Source organism: Falco naumanni, chromosome 7, assembly GCF_017639655.2.
Source record: "Falco naumanni isolate bFalNau1 chromosome 7, bFalNau1.pat, whole genome shotgun sequence".
NCBI lineage: Eukaryota > Metazoa > Chordata > Aves > Falconiformes > Falconidae > Falco > Falco naumanni.
Window position 1 is genome coordinate 7,982,339 of NC_054060.1, and position 19,514 is coordinate 8,001,852.

At 46.3% G+C, this 19,514-nt stretch overlaps 1 long non-coding RNA gene across 2 annotated transcripts in view; it reads left to right on the top strand.

Moving 5' to 3' along the window:
* Window positions 1-19,514, top strand: part of LOC121091222 — an 87,616-nt gene that overhangs the window by 63,978 nt on the left and 4,124 nt on the right. Inside the window, exons 3-4 of one of the 2 annotated variants that reach the window (XR_005828872.1) lie at window positions 18,871-19,064; window positions 19,161-19,472. This is a non-coding gene — a long non-coding RNA (uncharacterized LOC121091222). Of the gene's footprint in view, window positions 1-18,870; window positions 19,065-19,160; window positions 19,473-19,514 lie in introns of those variants that run through there. The other variant, XR_005828873.1, reaches the window with a different exon arrangement.

Here is a 19,514-nt window from a genome sequence, read left to right on the forward strand (position 1 = left end):
CATCTGTCGGGTGTGGGTCTGTCCGCAGTGACAGGAGGCACTAGGAAGCACACCAGGGCTACCCACCAGCTCCAATAAATAAGTTCTCAAAATTGTTTTTATAGCAGGCACTGAATAAGTCTTTTGGACTCCAAAGTAAATGCTGCTTCTGGAACTTCTCAGTGGATTTTTATTAAAGCTGGCTGAGGCTGGAGGAAACAGCTCCTCTGACGTCAGAGGCTTTATATCGGGGTGTTTCGATTTTTATATTGTGCTCCTCTGGGCATTTAAGGCATTTCCGCTACACAGCAGATCCACCTGGAACTGTTTCATTCCTTTCTGCTCTGATTTAAAGCAGATAAAAGTTCTTGCCTGCTGCCAATTATTAGAACGTGTTTCAGTCTAATTTTGGGTATCATTTGGAGTTTATGTCAGTGGATCTTTAGTTCTTTGGAGCGTGAACCTTGAGCAGACCACTTTTCTCATAAATAAGAGAGCAAAGATGCTGAGCCTAGTCTGTTGCTGGAGATAGATGATCGTGCTCCCTCTCCCAGTATGCTGTAAAACGCGTGGTGTTGCATCTGCTGGCTCCCGGCCAGGTGTTTGAGTCTGTTTAGCTGTGGCTAGACTTGTTGCGTGTGTTCTTCATTCATCACAAGCCATGTCTGAACTTGGCAAGCGCTGCCTAGGCCATGGGCAGTGGCTCTGCCAGGTGAGCCGTTAGCGGCTGGTCTCGGCTGGAAGTCTTCTTCCTGCAGGTCTTGAATGCGATTCAACCGTGCTGAACAGCAAACCACAGCTACGCTCACGTGCATGCAGTAGTGGAAACAGTTTGACACGCAAATCAGAAATGTCACTTCATTTAGCCAACGACTCTTGGCTGAGAAAGACCTGGACTTGTGCTCGGACCTGCAAGAGAGCAGATGGCTAATGTGGTCATCAGGCATTGCACCGTAATCCCACATCAAAACTTGGCTTTCCACAGAGGTCTGTGAACAGGAGTGAAATGTAGAATGTTAAATACAAAGCAAAGCAGAACCACTCCATTATAACCTGCAGTGATGGGAATTCAGTGCTGCTTTTAAGCAGCAGGGTTCTTAACTCCAGGCTTTTTCTATCTGGTTTTATTTCCCAAACCCCGCATTATCTTGTTAGGAGAGACATTATTTCCCTCTGGTAATTCCTCTTCCCTTCCTCAACTCTCCCGCATTTTTTAAACTCACAGTGGGGAGATTAAAATTTATAGTTGTTGGAGCTCTGTCTGTCTTTATTTCCCCCCTTCCCTAATTCTTCAACTCATCATGTTAAAACAGCACTAATTAAATCTGTTCTCACTTAAAATGCAGTCCTGCCTTCAGTAGGCAAAATTACATCTGGACTTTTCCTGAATCGGTCCAACCTTGGCTGTATTTCAACAGAAACCAGTGGCACTACACTGGGGTAAGATCGGTGTCGATAGATCAGAGTCAGGCCTCTGGTTATCTGAGTTATACGCAGCCAGTACGCTACTATCTGTCAGAGTTTGTTAGCTCACATGCGAGGTTATGTGAGCACAAGTACATGGCTCGTCTGGGTCAACTCAGGCTCTACACCAGATCAGCCAGCTAGGAGGGGGAATTGCAAGGAGCCGGTCAGATCATCTGCCCTGCTTTGCTGTTTGGAGAGGGTTTGTTAGCCTGGGGGTAGTGTCCACCCCCCCATGCCTGTGTGCTGCACCCACACGAGAAGCTCTGAGGACAGACGCTGTCAGAGCTGGCGGCCGGGGTCCCTGCCTTATTGCCTTTTGCTGTCAGGTTTATCCCAACCTTTCGAAACTTAGATAATGACAAATTGCTGGTAGATTCCTGAGCAAGCCTTTGGCCGGTGAGTATTAGGAGAGTGGGGAGCACTGGTTGGATCAAGTCTGTAGTGTGGACATCTCCTTGGAGGTCATACCCCAGCCAACTGAATTCAACACGTGCTTCCAGCTGGCTGTGGCACTTTTTCTCATGAGCTGTCCTGGACTCCTGTGTTTCTGTTCTGTACACAGCTGTCTTTCAGAAGTGGCTGGATTTAATGGCATGGGAATTTTCTTCTCCTGCCAGAGGTTTTGGTACCAGTCTTCGCATTCCTTTCCAAAAGAAGCGCCAGACGCTCTGCAAAGTCCACATGAGACCTTGCTGTTTGCAGCCAACCCGTGATATAGCAGCAATCTCAAATGCTGAGATGATAGATACGTAGTTAGTAAATAGCTTTGAGAATTCTTTGGAATAATAGATACATATACTGTATAAATGTAAGAGATCTAATTATTTTTATTGCTAGGACTGTGCTGTGCGACACTGCTGGGGAAAGATCACATATTGCTGTTCTATTTCTCTTGGGATACAATAAGATACTTGCTTAGACCTAAGAAAACCTGCTGCTGTGCCTGCCTCTGATTCATGCTGCATAGTTAAATGCCATGGGAAAGCACTTGTAATACAAACACTTTTGTTTATAGGCAGACATTTCATTATCATATTACAGAATTCTCAGGACCAGCTGTCACATGAGATTTCTGGCTAGGACATTTAACATAAAATTAAAGCACAGCGTCACATGCCCATTTAGCTGAAAACCTGAGCCTAGTATCTGCGCTTTCCTGTTCTCTGTAAAGAGCTGCTTGGATGATATTTCTGTGCAGATTAGTCATGAGAAGTCAAAATGCAGTAAGCTTGATGACGTCTTTGTGACTGGATCAGAGAACAAATATTGGGATCTGTTCCGCATGGGCTCCCTGCAAGTGATTAAATTTCTTCTCCAAGGAATCTAGGTCATTTGCTAGGACCAGAGCACTGGACATCTATGGAAAGGAAAACCGAAGTGGATTGTTTCCATACTTTTGAATCCAAAGTTTTACTGATAGTCCTGGATGCTTTGGGAAAATGCATAATGGTCCCAGTACGATGTGGAAAATAATGCTACAGGTTAATAACTCTATGTAAAGGAAAGCTCAGATGCCTATTTCTAATCCTTATACAGTTTGCAAGATTGATTCCTTTGTTCCCAGGCAAGTAAGGGTTATGTTTGTGAGTATGAGTGTGCAGGGCCATGTTTTCTGTCCTGATCTCTCTACTTTTTCCTGCATCCATCTGCCTGCTGGGTTGCATTCCTGTCTCCGATACTCTGTGTGCTTTGTGCACTGGTTCCCTTTCCTTCTCTTCCTTCCCGTTCGATTTAGTCCCAGTGTCCAGGTTGAGATGTGCTTCCAGTATTCCATCAAGGGCTCACTAATCGGGCGTAGACTCCCCAAAGGTGACTCATGAACTTACCTCCCTCTGGGTTCAAATGCACAAGAGTTCTGAAGCATTTATGTCCTCTTCTGGTCCCCACCTGCTGGCAGTGTCTACAGGAGCTAGGTGCCCAGGTTTCTAAAACAGTGGCACTGGAAAACACAGTGAGAGCAACAAAGAAACTCCTTTCCTACAGATATAACCAAAAGGAGAAATCTGCTGGTTTCCTGGTCTGTTTAAGCCTGTGTTGTCAGGTAATTAGCCTACAACATCTTCCTACACCAAGAACAGGAGATGAACTGTCAGGAATGTTTCACTAACATATTTTTGGAAGAGAAAAATCCCATTTATCCTGTAGGGAAAGATTGTCTTAATTGTCATCTAGAATTTGCTAAGTGGCACTGCCTTGCTACCGTGCTGTGCTAAAGGATGAGTGAGAGTCGATTGCTCCAGGTCAGGACACGTCCTTCTCTCAGAACCTGCCATCCCTTTTCACTCCTCCTGTCCTGTCTCTGGCTCTGGTCTTTGTCTATGACACCATAAACAAACCAGAACACTCCTCTGCTTCCGTGTGATAGACCCATAGCTGTGAGACTCCCAGGAACAGGTACGGAGGTTTATAACTTTGCAGGCTTTCTGGGGCTGTGGCTGGCGAGCCAGCTCTCTTGAATGAAAGCTGGAGCTATCTGGACTTGTGCACTGCTGTTCAAAATTCATGCAAGGCATAAAATGTGCTGTAACCTTTCACCGCTGGCTCAGGGCTTCTCAGTGGTGTTGGCAAAATGTGGTCAAAGCAACACAGCCTGGATGAGAGCCCTTGTGAGCTGCTTCACTGAGAAGCTTCTACTTCCACTAGGCAGCATTTCCTTTCCGAAAAAAAGCCCCATTTAATAGCTCTGTCTTGTTTGGTGCCAGTAAGCAGGAAGATGAAGATTGCTTCTGGCTTTGTAGATGCCTTGCAGTAGTACAGCTGGTCTCTTTTTTTTTTTTTTTTTTTTTTTCTTCAGCATATGTAAAGCAGCCTGTTACCAGGGTCAGTGGTCAGCCTGGGAAGTGGTCCTCATGTCCTCTGAGAGCTGGGTGGGTATTCAGGCTGCAAATCAGGCTTTACCAAGCTGCTTGCCTGGTGCTGCAACTTCTGAGCTCACCAGAGACATGAACACATCCAAGAGCACAAGCTGAAGGTGAAAAAGGGAGCAGGGGAAGGAGATTCCTAAAGTATACAGGGTGGGGGAGGGGCATCATCTGTTTATTGTAATTTTTTTAGTTCCCTCCCCCCTTTATCCTGAGGTCATGAAATGTGTTTTTCCAGCAGCGTCACAGTATGAAGAAATACAAAAACACATACTCCTGTTGCAATATGATCTGCTGGTAGGAAACCATGTGAATGTTTTGAAAGACCGAGAGTTTCTTCACAGATCAGACTGATTAGTGTGTCTGGACCATAACTCAAATCAGTGAGCATCTGCCCCGTATTGCCACACTGGATATGATGAAAAATGACCCATAGTCCGCCAGAAACACGACTCATTCTTTGACCGGCAAGTGTCTTGGGATTTTGAAGAAAATACTTCAGAGATGGAGGGAGAAGGAATGAAGATAAATAAACCTAGAAAATACCCTGTGTAAGAGTTGCAGGACTGTTGACAGGCTTCCAGCTTGAAAAACGTAGTCCAGGGACAGTTTTTCCACAGCTGCGCTTTTGTGGCACGCATCTTAGCATAGTAGAAAACCCTGCATTTGAAGCAGGCACCTCATTTCCACTGTGCTTCCAAGGGAAGCCTGAAGCCTCTGTGAGTTTCTTGCACAGACGGGGTGAAAAGAATGGACGAGGGATGTGGTTTCAAGGCTGTATCAGAAGGATGAGGTGTGCAGTCAGTGGAGGAGCTCTGCAGTTCCACTCCTGTTGGGAGCAGGAGCCCCAGCCAGAGCTGAGCATGGCTGGGGCAGTTGGTGGGGTTAGACCCGTGGGTTTCCCAGGGAGGGTCCCTTCCGTGTCTTTGCATCTGGTTTATCTGAGGAAAGAAAAAGCCAGTGCTTACTCATGGTGTTGTTTCTGGGATGCCGTCGGAGCTCACGTGGCTCTGTCTCAAAGCGGCCAGCAGGTTTGGAAAGGAGAGGATTCACACCATGCTGCTGTAGATGCATCTTACATGTCCTAACGCTTTCCAGGAGTGAAAACTGTACTTCCCAAAAGTCAGGCTTTTATTTACAGTGCACTGAGATAGTTGTCTTGCTGGGGCTGCTGAGTTGTTTCCCAGAAGAATTTTTTCTGTGAAGTAACCTGACCCTCACAGATGTGCTTTGCAAGAAGGAAATAACTTTTCTCCAAAACCCATCTCTGCTTCCCCTTTCACTTTGAGCACCCACCACTGCTGTTGGTGCTGTACAAGCTTGTGTGAAATTCGGGAAGTTCCCGGGCTCTTGGGAGCTGTGTGACCGTGGGGCCGTCAGCCGGTGTGTCCCAGCCGACCCACCAGTGAGCACCGGCCACGTGGCTGAGAGCACGGCTGGGTGCAGCCGCGCACCCCGGCAGTATGAACACGGCATCCTGGACACGTGAGGCTGATGCAAGCACTTGTTGGTTCCGTCCTCTCTGAGTCCTATTGTGGTTTTCGGTGGGGTTCTTCTTCCTCTTTATAGGAGCCCTGTTTTCACAATTTCAGGTTACTGCAGCCTCACAAATGAGATCGTTAAAAAAAGCAGTGTGAGACCGGTACGAAGTGGCATAGGACCAGCGGTTGAAATTCTTCTTCCAGGAGAATTTTGTAAAATTTCTCAAAATCGGGGCCTCATTTTTATTTTAACACCTTATTTAACCTAGAAAGTGTTGTGGGTTTTTTTAATTATTATTTTTAATAGAATAATTAAAACTGCTAAGTAGAGTTTAAGACACAATTAAGGACTTCTCTAGGATTATATTTGATAAATCACAGACTATGTTAAAAAATGTTCTACAAAAGATTGTTCTGTTAAATTGTATCTAAATTCCAAACAACTTTTTCACCAAGCAGTATTATTTCTAAGCTTCACATCTTTTCGAAAATTTCATCTCAGTATTTTCAACCCGTTAGAAAATGCTTAGTGTTGAACCCTGTCAAATCCGGAAGACTTGCTGGTCGTTACACTCTCTCAGGTCCTCGTGATTTCAGCTGACTGCAATTAATAATGATAATATTCAGTTTTAATCACTTGGGGCACTTTTCTTGTTTTTCAGAGGTGTGTTTGGCACTTGTAGAAAGCACCACTGACTCTCTAATCTTTCACTGGGGGGATTAATCTTGCTGGTTTCATACTCTGAAGTTCCACGGGACCAAAAAGGACTGGACTGCTTTGCTTTGCACAAAGCAATGACCACTTCAGCCTGTGAAGTATTTATGTCTTCTCAGTTGGCCTGTGTGACTCTCGAAGCATTAACACGGCAGCGAGTTAAATGATATTTAAATTTAGGATTCAGATGACTGCAAAAACTGAAACCTCTGTGGGCTCACATATGCTTCACCACGTTTGCAGCACACAGCCGGCAATCTGTGAAACAGCCCATTGCCAACGGAAACACAAACAAGGGCTGTCAGAAAATTTCTGTTCAAAGGTCAGTAGTAAATGACAGACACTTAAATGTTGTTTTGTCTCTGTTCCACAAGCTGGGAAATAATAGGATTGGATTTTGATCAAGAACTCTGTTTTATTCCCTCCGGTCATTAGCTTTGTGGTCCCCTGTACTCTAAGACAAAATAGAGCTGATAGTAAAGGGGGGAGAGCTTCGGCGGTTCACTTGTTTTTTGGATTTTTCTGGAGTTCAGCTATCTATATACAGTGAGCACCTGTTGTCTTTGACTGGGACTCAGTCTGTTTATCCTGATGCTTTCCAATCTAAGACTGGTGCCCACTGGGCTGGTGGGCTGCTGAGCCAGACCCTCTAATATCCCGGCTCCCTGTGTGCCCCAGTGCTGTCACCTAGGGCAGATCAACACACAAAAAGTGAACATGTGAATTTTCTTATTGTTTGATAAAAGGGCACAGCAAAAGCCCTTCTGCAGGGAGCTGATTCCTGTTTTGAATGGGGAGCCATGGGTGACCCTCATGAGGAGTCTCCTGGCTGGCAGGGTTGGGAGCAGGGTCACATCAGCTGTGAGCTGAACCTGCAGGAGAGTGATCTTGACACGCAGAATTGCAAGGATTGCGGATTTGGGTTCTGGACTATTTAAAATAGATATCTGAAGCTTTATGTAGCACAGTATCGCATCCTTACCTGTTCCAGGAGTTGAAGTGAGCAACGGAGGTGTCATGTTTGTAGGTAATTAAAGGTTGCTGCTCTCAGTCCTTACCCAACCATGTACCCTTTGCACAGTATACCTTTGTGGAGACTTCACCCTGTGTTTTAGCATCATTTGGTCATTTCACTTCTAATAGTCCTTCCACTTCCATTATATCCCCTGAGTAATGCTGGCTTGGAGGACAGTGCAGTAAGTGACTTCTCCCTAATCTGATTTCTGATTCTTAGTGGCCTGGATAGACCAGCATTAGTTTGCTATTTCAATCTGATCCATCAGAGTCCCCTGCTGAACAGGGCTGCTCTTTTACATTCCTTACGTGGCAAAACCACAGCTCGATTCAGCTGGTCTCCAAAGCAAGGCCACCCAGGCCATGGGTGTGTGGAGCAGAGACAATTAACTGCCTCCCGCTGGGGCAGACCCAGTGCAGGAGCTAAGCAAAGCGGTCTGCTGTTGGCAAGAGCTGCTGAGGAGAAAAGGGGCCTCTGCAGGCTGTGACAGGGTGTGTGGTGCCATGCAACGGTAACTGTTTGTGTATTATATTAATACTTTGTCATCTGGATGCTGGCAGGGTTCACTCGACCCCTTTATCACCAGTTCTGCAAATAATGGACTGTTTCTGAGTGCAACCTGAAATAGAAATCTGCCCAGAAGCATTGGTTTTAACATGGCTGATGGAAGTTACAGCCAAGTCAGTCATCAGACATAGCTGAACAAGGTGAACAGGGTGTCAAGGTGGGGATTGGCATGGGTTGGGGGATGGAAGATCCTTACACTCTCTTTTACACTCTCTTGTATGAAATGCCAGACTTCTCCCTGCTGTCCGAACCCTTACTGATGGATTGTAGTCTGGAAGGAGAGAAAACAGAAACAAGGGAGATACAGTGGTCTTTTCCTGAATTAAGGGACCTGAATGTGGTGGCCAGAAGCTGTGTCCACCATTTCATCAGAAGATTCTTCCTGGGAATTAGGTGAGGTTGGTAGAGCACTGGGGATATGCCAGACTTGTGGGCTCCCAAGCTTGGAAGGGTGCTGCAGTCAGACGTAGTCTGTACCACCTGCCTTTGCTCCAGAGCAGCTGGCTCAGGTAAAGCACGGTGGGGCAAACCGCCACACTGACAATGTAATGGAGTGAGGGTCAGGGCAGGAATACCTCTGGGACCAGCGACTGGACTTGTGGGATTCTGGAAAAGAGCTACTTGAGTCTGGTGGAGTTTGGATGTGCTTCTAATTCCCTTTGGGGTTTCCCCTCTCATGGCTCTCTGTCAGGCATGTTCATTGCTCAGACCCAACGAGATTTCTTTACTTGGCATTGCTGGACTGCATGTCCAAACCAAATCTGAAAATCCACCATCCTCCCTCACTCTGTCCACCGGCCCCAACCTGCAAAGGAAGTACATGATCCCCCTCAACATCAGCCAGTTCAGTTAACAGGGCAGGAGGGTGAGGAAAACAGCCCGCTTCTTCCATAGTTCAGCACGTATGTGGCTGGCAGCGGTGATGTTTTAGATTTTTGTCAGCAAGCAAGAAACAGAGACATGGCTGAGCTGACTTTTCAGGGCCTGTGGTCTCAAAGACCTTTTGCGGCTTTGCAAACTCTTTTGCAAAATCCAAAAGCTTTGAAAACTCCTGGATATGATTGCACAAATCTTGGAGCAGCATGTGCCAAAGTCAGTCATTCTGCTGCCTGTGGCACCTGTTTAGATAGCCAGGCGGCTCTGCCTGCTGCCAAGCCTGAGGCTGAAGTAAGGGCATAGGCATGAATGGGAAACTCTGCGGACTGGGAGAGGGTGGATCTTCCCATGAACTGTTGCCTGTCTCCTACTGTCACACACCAGCATCAAAGGTCTCTGCTGTGACCTTTGAGGATGATTGAGCTTAGCACGAGGAGGAAACTGCCCATGTGAGGAATATCCCTATGAACGGCATTCTGTCGCCCTGGCGGGATCTTGACTTAGGTCTGGGCGCGGTGAGAGGCAATTGCCTTTCCAGCAGAGTCAGGGATAAGTTGGTTTGAGTCAAGAGCTTTCCGAGTACCTCCTTCACTGTGGTTTTCTCAAGCTTGGCAGCCTCCAGCGTTACTGAAATGTGACTGACGTAGGCACAGGGTGAAATGGTTCTTTCACTACCCAGGAACTAGTGCAGCTCCTGACCTGTCCCCTGTCCCACTCTGGTGCTGCAGAGCAGGACAGGGATTTAGGAGTCCGCTGACATCTGCACCCCCCAGGAAAATCACACTTATATATACAGATTGTAGACTGACTCTAGGACTGATGGATACGTATTATGATGATTACTGTAGTGCTTATGGAGTGTCTGGAGTATTTGGTATAAAGGCTTTATTCTTAGAAAGTTGAGCTTGGGTGTCTGAAGCTAAAAGTGGAAGTTTCTACTATCTGAAATAACTGTGACATACGTAAAAGTGGTAGGAGACTTGTGGATTAGGTGGATTCAGCACAAAAAGCAGGATGTAGTAAAGACTGATCGGTAAGCAGTTTTCTGGAGAGTTTTCCAGGACAGGCTTACTAGAAGTACGGAGTGATTGATAACGACTGCCTTGACTCTGCCTGGTGGGACATGTTTCCTCATGCTGGTTGTGGGAACCGAGGTGTGTGATCCTCTCGCCTTTCCAGATCACATTGTATCCAGCCAGCGACACCAGGGCTGGTTCTGGACCCAAGAGACTGGATTCCAGAGATGTGTTAAAACCTTTGCTCCTGTTTTGTGTCTGTCCCTGACACCAAGAGCTCTAGGGTAGAGTGAAAATGTGCATGAATCTTGTGGCGCTCCCTAGGTCTGGAGCCAAGATCTAAGCAGGATGCAGTCACTCATCATATTCTGCCTTTCTTTCCCAAAACTCCTGCATTTGTTGCCACCAGTCAGAGGTAATGAGAAGAGTATCCAGTATCCTACAAAGCAACATGGTCTTATGTCTGTTCTCCATTTCCAAATCTTTGTCTCTGTTGTTCTACTTATGGGCGGATCGCAAAAATAATTACCTAAATGAATCAGGTGCCAAAACACGGTAAGTGATCCTGTACTCCAAAGAATAACAATGATTAGGTCACCCTCCTAGCTTATCTCAGGTTCCCATCCTTAAAATAAGGGCAGCAATATTTTTGCTTTTAAAAGAGCAGGACAAACTTGTTCGTGTTTGAAGTATTAATTGTTGTTATTATTACTATTACTCATATGGATGACAGGGAAGCACCTAATGAATTCTGGTTATGTTACAATAGGCCGTGACTGCTATTATCATGACTAATGCAGCATAAATTTACTAGGCTGCTTGTTTATACTAATGCAAACTCCACCACATACTTGCGGTCCATTACCAACAGATCACCGTGGCCAGGAAGTTCTTATGGTGCTGATCGTTTTGTGTTACACCTCCATCCTTTCAAAAGACAGCAGCCTTGCTCATTCAGTAGAGGTATCTTTGCATGTGCCTCCGAAGAGGAGCTGCCCAGCGTGTTCTCTCACTGCCTAGCGATGGCAGGGTCTGTCTGGAGCAATTTTTTCCCTTCTGCTTTAAAAGACACACAGAGAGAAGCAGCTTGGATTTCCAGCTGTTGATTTCAGATGCTTTCCACGGAGTGGGTCCTTTCAGCTATTAGAGAATCGTAGAGAGCGTTTCTAATTATATTCCTTAATAGTTTGCTAGAAGTGAGACCGGGGATGCGTAGGGTGACAGAATGGGACGTTACACGTCTGTATTTGGGTATGTAGGAGTGGCGTTGCCTTTGCTGTTGGCTGTCAGACAGGTGTGATGCCATTTACCCCCTTTGCAGCCATCACACGGGGAAAGAGCAGCATTACAAACGAGCCGTCCTCCCCAGGAGCTCTGCCCGATCCTCCGTGGGCTGAGCCGCATGAGCCACACACCCCTTTCTGGTTAGGGCCACCTCTTCCCGGCTGCTGCTGGCCAGTGGCCCGTACCTCCACGCCTGCATACCCATGGAGGTGTTCAGTGTTCACCTCTCCCTCCTCCCAGTGAATTCTCAGCCAAAGGCCACCTCTGAAAGTTGCCTGCGTGGTGTGTTGCGTCAGTCCCTGCACAGCCCATGATTCAGCAGTTGTACAAGTTTCATACCTGTTAGGGATGTGCCAGAAACCACAAATGTTCCTGAGCCAGCGACAGCAAAAGGAACTGGGAGTTTCCACTCAGCTGAAGACAACGTCTGCAATAGATTTTCTTGCAAATTGGTTTCATTTCATTGCCAAGAGATGAGAGTAAGGAAAGGATGCCAAGGGATGACAGCAGGGAAGCCAGCATCTGGATTTCTAGAGCCCAGAAAGCCCAAGATCTTCAAGAAAACAAGTGACATTACTGTGCACTGAAGTCTGTTTAAAAGAGAACAAAAGTCCTCCTTGGAAGCAAGGCCATGAAACCATTAAGTATTTTAGGAAAATCCCCAAATGTGAGATCAATTAAAAGAAGACATTCCAGAGGTGCATGGGAGCAAAACGCAAACGTCTCTGCAGGCTTCAGCTTGGCAATACCATTATTCAAACACGTGTTGGCACAGGAGCAGTCACCGCAGTGTGCGAGCTGTGCGTCCTGGTGCCAGACCCCAGGCAGAAGGGTTGTCCTGCTGCTGGTGGAGGGGTGGGCAATGCAAGAAGGGGCATCTCCTGGCATCCCGCAATGCTTCCCGCCAGCTCTGTCTGCTAGAGAGCCAGGAACGCGTGCCAGCGATGGCAAGATTGCTTCTCACTTAGCGTAGCAGAGACTGGGACACAGCCTTGTTGGTTTCGTTCAACCGTTGGCTCAAGTGAGTTGAGCTGGCGAGGAGAGCTGTGTTGCGAGCACAGGGAGCCTTGTTCCCGACCTTCCTCCGGCTCCTTTGCCACCCCCTGCTCTGTGCAGGGATTTTAAGATCAATGCAGTTCAGGTGTGAGGGGGAAGGGAAGGAGTGAGCGATTGAGGGCCGGCAATAGAATAGCCAGTCTTTGCTCGGGGACCGGAGCTGTGAGGTAGCCAAGATAACAGCGGCTGGCGCGCAGCCCTCTGTAAGGGAGGGAGCCGTGGAGGTGCAGTTTGGTGGCAGGGTCGCTGCCGGCTCAGGCCTGGGGGTAACGCTTACGCTTGGGAAAAGTGGCACTGCTGGAGATGGATGGAGAGTGCATGGGGGAGAGAAGGAGGGGACAGTGAAGAACTGAGCCTGGTCCATCCTGCGTTACCATCCTTCATTAAATTAAAACATCCCAGGCCAAGGCTGATGTTGTTGAACTTCTTGTCAGGCCATTCTCTTCTGCTTCCTCCCTCCCTCAGCAAAATTTTCTGGCAGCATGTGTTTAACAGTGTGTGTTGCAGGCAGAGATGGGGATCCCCTTGAACTGTGAACTGTTGTAGGCATGGGAATCCTCTCTAAATAGCCTTGAAGTCATTTTCCCAACACACTTGGATTGTAAGTCTGTGCCAGATCCCCATAAGGGCTGCTTGGCTGTGATCAAACAGAAGGCTTAATGACAGGAGATGCAAATGATTGCTTCGGTTGCTGGTTAAAGATGATCTGAGCATAAGTGGGAGGCTGAGTTCTCATGGAGCTGCTCTGTGTTAGGTTGGTGCAAGGTGGGGGGTGCAGAGGGGCTGGGGGGATTCAGCCTGCGATGTGTCCTGATGCGTCTGCAGGTGACACAGCGGCTCAGCTGAGCGCAGGGGCAGGCTGTGCGTATGCGGTTCGAGCAGGACTCCGAGCTCCGCCAGTGTTCGGTGTGGCTTTGAAAAAGTTGCATTTGCTAAATAATTTTAAGCATAAATTGAGTACCAGAGAGCAGGATGGTGCTGTTAGCACTGCTTGGGCTTTCCTACCGACTCCCGCAGTGCACAACCAACAGCTTACCTCCCTCTCCCTGTGTCCACACACCAGTGCACTCCGCTGTGTGCCATGTTTGATAGCACAGTGTTTCACTGCTTGGTTTGGGCTTCTGCCTGGAAAAAAACACATACCTGGCACCCACCCAAGAGCTATTTATAGTAGAAGTGCCTAGAAGAGTGTGACAACTTTAGAAAACAAGGAATTGCCAAATAATCCTGTAGAGCGCAGCAAATTACCCCTCTGCCATACACACCACTAGCCCCAAATCCTAGTGAGAGTCGGTACCAAGCGGCTTAATGATGGAAACACTGCCAAGAATCAACAAGGACAGCTTGAGTCCTGCACAAAATACCACGTCATGAGCAACAGCCCATGCGACAGATCATGCGAGCTTTTTGTCCTTCTGACAAATCCTGTGGAAACAAACCCTGGGGACATGAAGACTTGATTCTCCAGCGACACGGCAGAGTGTCTTGGAAGATGCCTCCACTCTGTAAATAGTGATCTGTTCTTCAGACTCTTCCAGTCCTCAACCCTTTCTTGGTTTTACTGCACATCTTAAAAAAAGGATCTACTAAAGAAGACAAAAACTCTCTAGTGTGACCTTGGAAATGGGTACCTGTACCTGTACCAGCTGGTGGACTGGTTGTTCCAATCAGGTCGATGCAATTTTTGCATCAGATGCTGTTTCCCCTTTCATAACTCACAGACGGCAGGTGTCTCTCTCGCCTTGTCAGGAGCTGGTGGGCAGAGGTCTGCAGGGAAACCCAGGCTTTATTTTTCACTCTGCCTGGCTGGCTGTTGCAACAGGGTGACCTTGACCCTTCCTGGGCTAAAGCAGTTCAGTGTATAAATGAGCATTGAACCCCAATACGTAAAAACAACAACAACAAAACCCCGACCAAACGCCCAAACCAGACATTGCCTAGCTTCTACGTGGAGCAGAGTGTCCTGTCCAGTATATCATACCGCCTCCTTCCTGGTGCTTCCCTGTAAACACCATTTACATTGGGTGTTTATACAATCCATAGGCTCCTTACAGTTCTGCGATACCTCCACTTGTTCCACCCGCCAGACTAGTTGTAACAGTCACTAAATTTGTTGCTTGCTTACTTTATGTACCTGCAATTTCCTGGTTTATATGTCCAGAGAGGTTTTGTAGTCTTTAATTTAATACTATTCATAGATTTGATTGAGTATTAGTTAACTTCGTAAAGCACCTTAATGGGCAGTCTCTTTTTAATTATATATGGCAAAACCTATAGAAACAAAGGAGAATTGACCCAATTTGTTATAGCTGGTTTACAAAGAGCCCTTGAGGTGACTGAGTATCACTTTCTCTTTTTATTGTGTTTCACACGTTTCCCAGCTCCTGGCAATTCGGGATAGGAGTCTAACCTCTTCCCTGAAGCAGCCTCCCCTTTTCCTGCGGCTGCTCCTTCTCCCTCCAGCACCGAGCCAAAACCCAACAGCTTGGCAGTTATTTTAGGCAGGAGGAAGACGACTGACATAGTCTCGTGGAGTTTTGTTTTCTCGCTGCTTCCTGGAAAGGTGCAAAACACTGTTTCTCTGAATGCTGCTGCATACTGTGAGACTTTGCCTGTGCTCGTGGATCCAAACACTTTATACACACAGTGCCTTGCCCGAAAACGATTTCCCTGTGTTCTTCTCAAGTCTCCAGGCTCGCTGCTTGCTCTCACTGCCAGCTTCTCTGCTTTTCTTTGTCTGTCACAGGCATGCAAACCTGCAAAATAAGAGCGAAACTTCTCTGCCAGAAACCTGGGTGGACACCTTTCTCGATGCAGCGTGTGCCTGTGTTTCAGCTGGAGGCTGCTGTTGTCACAGCACCAGCTCATCATCAAGTTCGACTACTTCCTAAAATATCTTAAAAACCACTTTAAATCCCGTTGAACTTGTAATGCTATCACATCTATCGTGGAAATGACGAAGAAGCATTTCCTGCAACTTTACAACGGCTAAATGACTCTGTATGGGTTAATGTATCTCCTTTATGCAGCAAAAGCTGCCATAAGCGTTGAGATAATCTCTGCCCTCTTTGAGTTATCCATCAAACGCTGTCTGGCGCATCAGTGAAGTGTAAGATACAGCTCGGGTTTGTATAGTTAGAATATGTTTGAATATCAGCTACACCATATCCTGAACGCAGCGTTAATTAAACAGAATGGCCCTGCTTCAGGCCCCAATGGACTAGCATCCACATGGCAACTGTGAGCCTTGGCGGCAGCAAGAGATTAAGGAATTAATTGGCAGGGTTAATCTTCATGTCAGGGTTGGAAATGAATTGTTAATTTGTTTGGATGAGTGTAAAGTCCTCTCCCAGCGATGGCAGGTGGGATCACATGAGAAAAGCCTGCGAAGCTGCCCTTCCTGGGGACCTTCCTATTTAACACCTCCTGCAAACAGACCTCTCAGATTCTTTGCCCCCGATGTGCGAGACTCCTGTGTGGGGTCGGAGGAGCAGGTTGTGCCCCTCACGTGTAAGCTCACGTCCATGCAGATGACAGCACAGCTGCTCTGGGCCGTGAGATGGGAGAGAGACTGGCTGCAGCTTGGGAGGGCCCCTTCGTGTTACGGCTTTTCTTTCGGATCTTGCTTCCTTGTGCTAAGCAGATCTGATTGCTGCATTGCAGATAGGTAGTGGATCAGGCCAACCTGCTCGAGGATCTCAGGGTGAGGGAGAGATGTGCTGACACCGAAATGCCGCTGTTGGGGCAAGTGGTACCAGCCTTGCACACAGCATGCTAAACTTGGTAGGTCTGTATGGACACTAAACCCTCTCAGATGTTTCTCTCTGCCTCCAAGACACTGTGTATGAGAATCTGTCAGATCAGTTAATGCTTTTCCATTCCTGTTCCCCTTTCACACTCAGGATAGCAGAGTATTTTCCATTTTAGGATCTTTATAATCTGTTAAGGGCTAGTGCATTGGTCACATCACATTAAGACACAGGAGAAAAGCACTTCAGGGCTTAAATTATTTAAATGAAAATGTAACTTTTTGTCACTTGTCCTCTCTTTCTTGCATTGATTAATCTAATTAGTTTAGCAATAATAGGCACTTTCTCCTCATGCTGTGGTCTGATATGTTGTGACTGACATAACCTGGTTCTAGATGTGACATCAGATAGGACTGGCCTAGGAAACCTGGGATCTTTCTGGCTGTGAACAATCCTGTTTAAGACTGCAGTCAAAATACTCCCCTGTTGCCCGTGCTTCATTTCCCACCATCAGCTCTTACACCTGCTCTTCCATTCTCCCTGAAGCAGAGCTGAGGGAAGTGTGCGTTCGTGTTCCCCAAAACTGCGGTACTGCTGTGCACAGCACACGGTGCTGCAAGGTCTGACCTGAAGACGTGTACGACAGAAGGTCGGGTCACAATTACAGTCTCAGCTGCTGAAGTTAATTTGTAAGAAGTTGCTATTATATGTATGCAAGATATGCTCCTCATTTTTGGAAAAGTCTTTGTGCATGTATATAAATACCACACAACTGGGCACTGAAATACAGGTACAATCACCTCCTGTTGTTGTCTGTAACCGGCGGTGGCAAGCCACCTCCCTCTGTGCCCAACGCCTTATTTATGGGGAGGCTGATGCTCTTCCAAGGCACTGTAAAATAATGAGGTTTTCATAGCCACAAATGTTTGGCTGGGTTTAGCTGAAATATCTGCATCCTGTCTGCGCACATTGTGTGTCACCGCGTCTGGTACCAAGTCCTGCCAGTAAAAGAAAGGAGCCGGGGGTGAGTGGTTGTTTTTGATGTTCAGGTTAAATACCCTCCCAGAGGAGTGCTCGCTGCTGGGTCAGTGTCCTCTGCCTGACACCAACCACTTCTCCTTTCCATACCTACTCCATTTCCCCACTCGGCCACCTTCCATCCCACAGCCCCCACACTGACGACTGCCTACTGTTTTTACCTCTGTTCTCATTCTATTTAGTAAGACTAGAAACATCCCCACGCTGCTCTCCCCATCTGCGTGAGCCCGCAGAGACTGCCGCCCCAGTCTGATGCTGTAAGCAGAGCATCAACGAGCAGTTTTGCTGGAGAGTGGAGAGCAGGGCAAGGCTGCCCGCAAAGGTCTGGGATGCTGAGTAAAGCGAGAGGCAAAGCAGAACGGCTGGTCTGATGTTTGGGTGATGCTTGATGTTCGGTTGTCACAGCTGCTGAGCGCCAAGTAAAAATATAACTGACCTAACTGGGTATCCAAATCTGACCAAGGTGGCTTGTTACTTGAGATCACAAATAAGAAGAAACTCGGCCACCAATTGACACAGCAACTATCTTGTGCATTTGTATAAAAGTATTTTGGGCTGCTCTGCATTCTTCAGATTGAGGCAATCAATTTCTAGGTGTCTGTCAAGCACCAGCACTTGCTCCCACTTTCACCTTACGTTTCATGTTCTCCTCACCTTACAGGCAGCCAGATGGTTGAATGTAAGCCCAAACTAAGGATTTTCTCTTTTCTTTTGAAGGGATGGGTGCTCAGAGATTTATCAGTAATACAGTCGTACTTAATCAGATGGAGTATGCCCTGTGTAACTAAGGCAGCCCGCAGCATGTTGCTGGCATGAGCAGCTACCCTAGGACAGTCCTGCTTGAGTTGCCTTTTTGTATTCCATGTAAAACTGTGCTTTGCGGGATTTTGACTTATCGTTATTAGTCAGCTGTCCAGAAATGCCAGTAATGTTATGGTCTAGTACAGCTTTGGCGTATTATCATTTCATATTAATTGTTTAGAAATTACGGCCACTACATAATTTGGAATGAGACTGTCATCCTGTCTACGCCACATATAAAATTTTAGTATTAAAATTGAATGACTGGGTTCATCATAGTTCTTCAGAGGATCTACTTTGTGCAGTAACCTGTACTATCCATATTGATACTAACATACTATAAACTCAGCTTTAGAAAACACAGCAGTTTGGTACCTGGTTTCTATGTCCCTGTGCTCATTTACTACCCTAAGGAGAGTACTGAAAATCAGAATTTTACTAGAAAGTAGGCATTTCTGCTTTTTGGTGGTTTTGGGGTAGTAAAGCAATTGGTTATCTTTAAATCAACTTTGTCTGCAAACTGTGCTCTCCAAACACTTCTTTATTGATATGTATACAAATATAGTAGAGATTTTACAAAATGAGTTACCGTTAAAATTGGGTGGTGGAGTAATGGAACATGTTATTTTGATAGTTTGGAACATGTCCCAGGAGTTGTTAAATGATCTCTCTTACTCTGTATGTGAATTGTGTGTTCCCATACGAACATCAGAAGTATCAGAGCTGCAAACACAAGCCTGCAGTATCTGCTCTATCCCTGTATGGCAGAGCACGTAATTTACTCCCTGTTTAAACACTGAACATATGTTAATAGACAAGTGCGTCACCAGAAATAGTCCCCTATAAAACTTAACAGTGGATGAAGTGGAATTGCTGCTGTGAACTTAGGATATTTTAGGATTATGTAGTAGAAGGCATTTTAGAAATTAAGACCAGAATTTGAGGTTTTGCATTTTCCTTTCTAGTCATGACCCTTTCTGCAAGCTCCGGTGCTTGAACATGTGATCCTGAACAGCATCTCCACCTGTATTTTCCAAGGAGAGGTTTGCTGTCTTCCCTCAAAAGTGGAAACAAGAAATCAACTGTTCCATTTGTTGTTCCTCAAATCTTTAGGGAGCAGGACCCTGACAGAGATTTCATCATCTCATTTGTGACTCAGGTAAGCTATGTGGTAGACATCATTTTGTCATTTGCTTTCCCGTGGTATGAGATACTCTGCTTTATAGTCATTCTGTACTATGTCAGATATATTTAGACCAATGAACTACATAGTAAAGATAATAATGTCTAAAGGAAACACAATAAAATACCCTGTAAGATTAATACATGAGATGAGAAATGCAGTTGGAGCACACATCCTGCCACTTCAATCATTATAGGTAATGATATCCACAATTAAGTCCTGAATATTATATATTAACTATAGGTGGGAACAGGCCAGGTTTGATGAATTTTCCCAGTTCTTGGTTATGTATAGTTCAGGGAACTAAAACAGTGACAGATGAAGGCAAAGCTCCCAGATAAGAATTAAGCAACCTATGTGTTCCGAGCTGGTAGAATGCAGATATTTCTTGGCATCGCAGCTATTTGTCTTAGAGAGACCAAAACA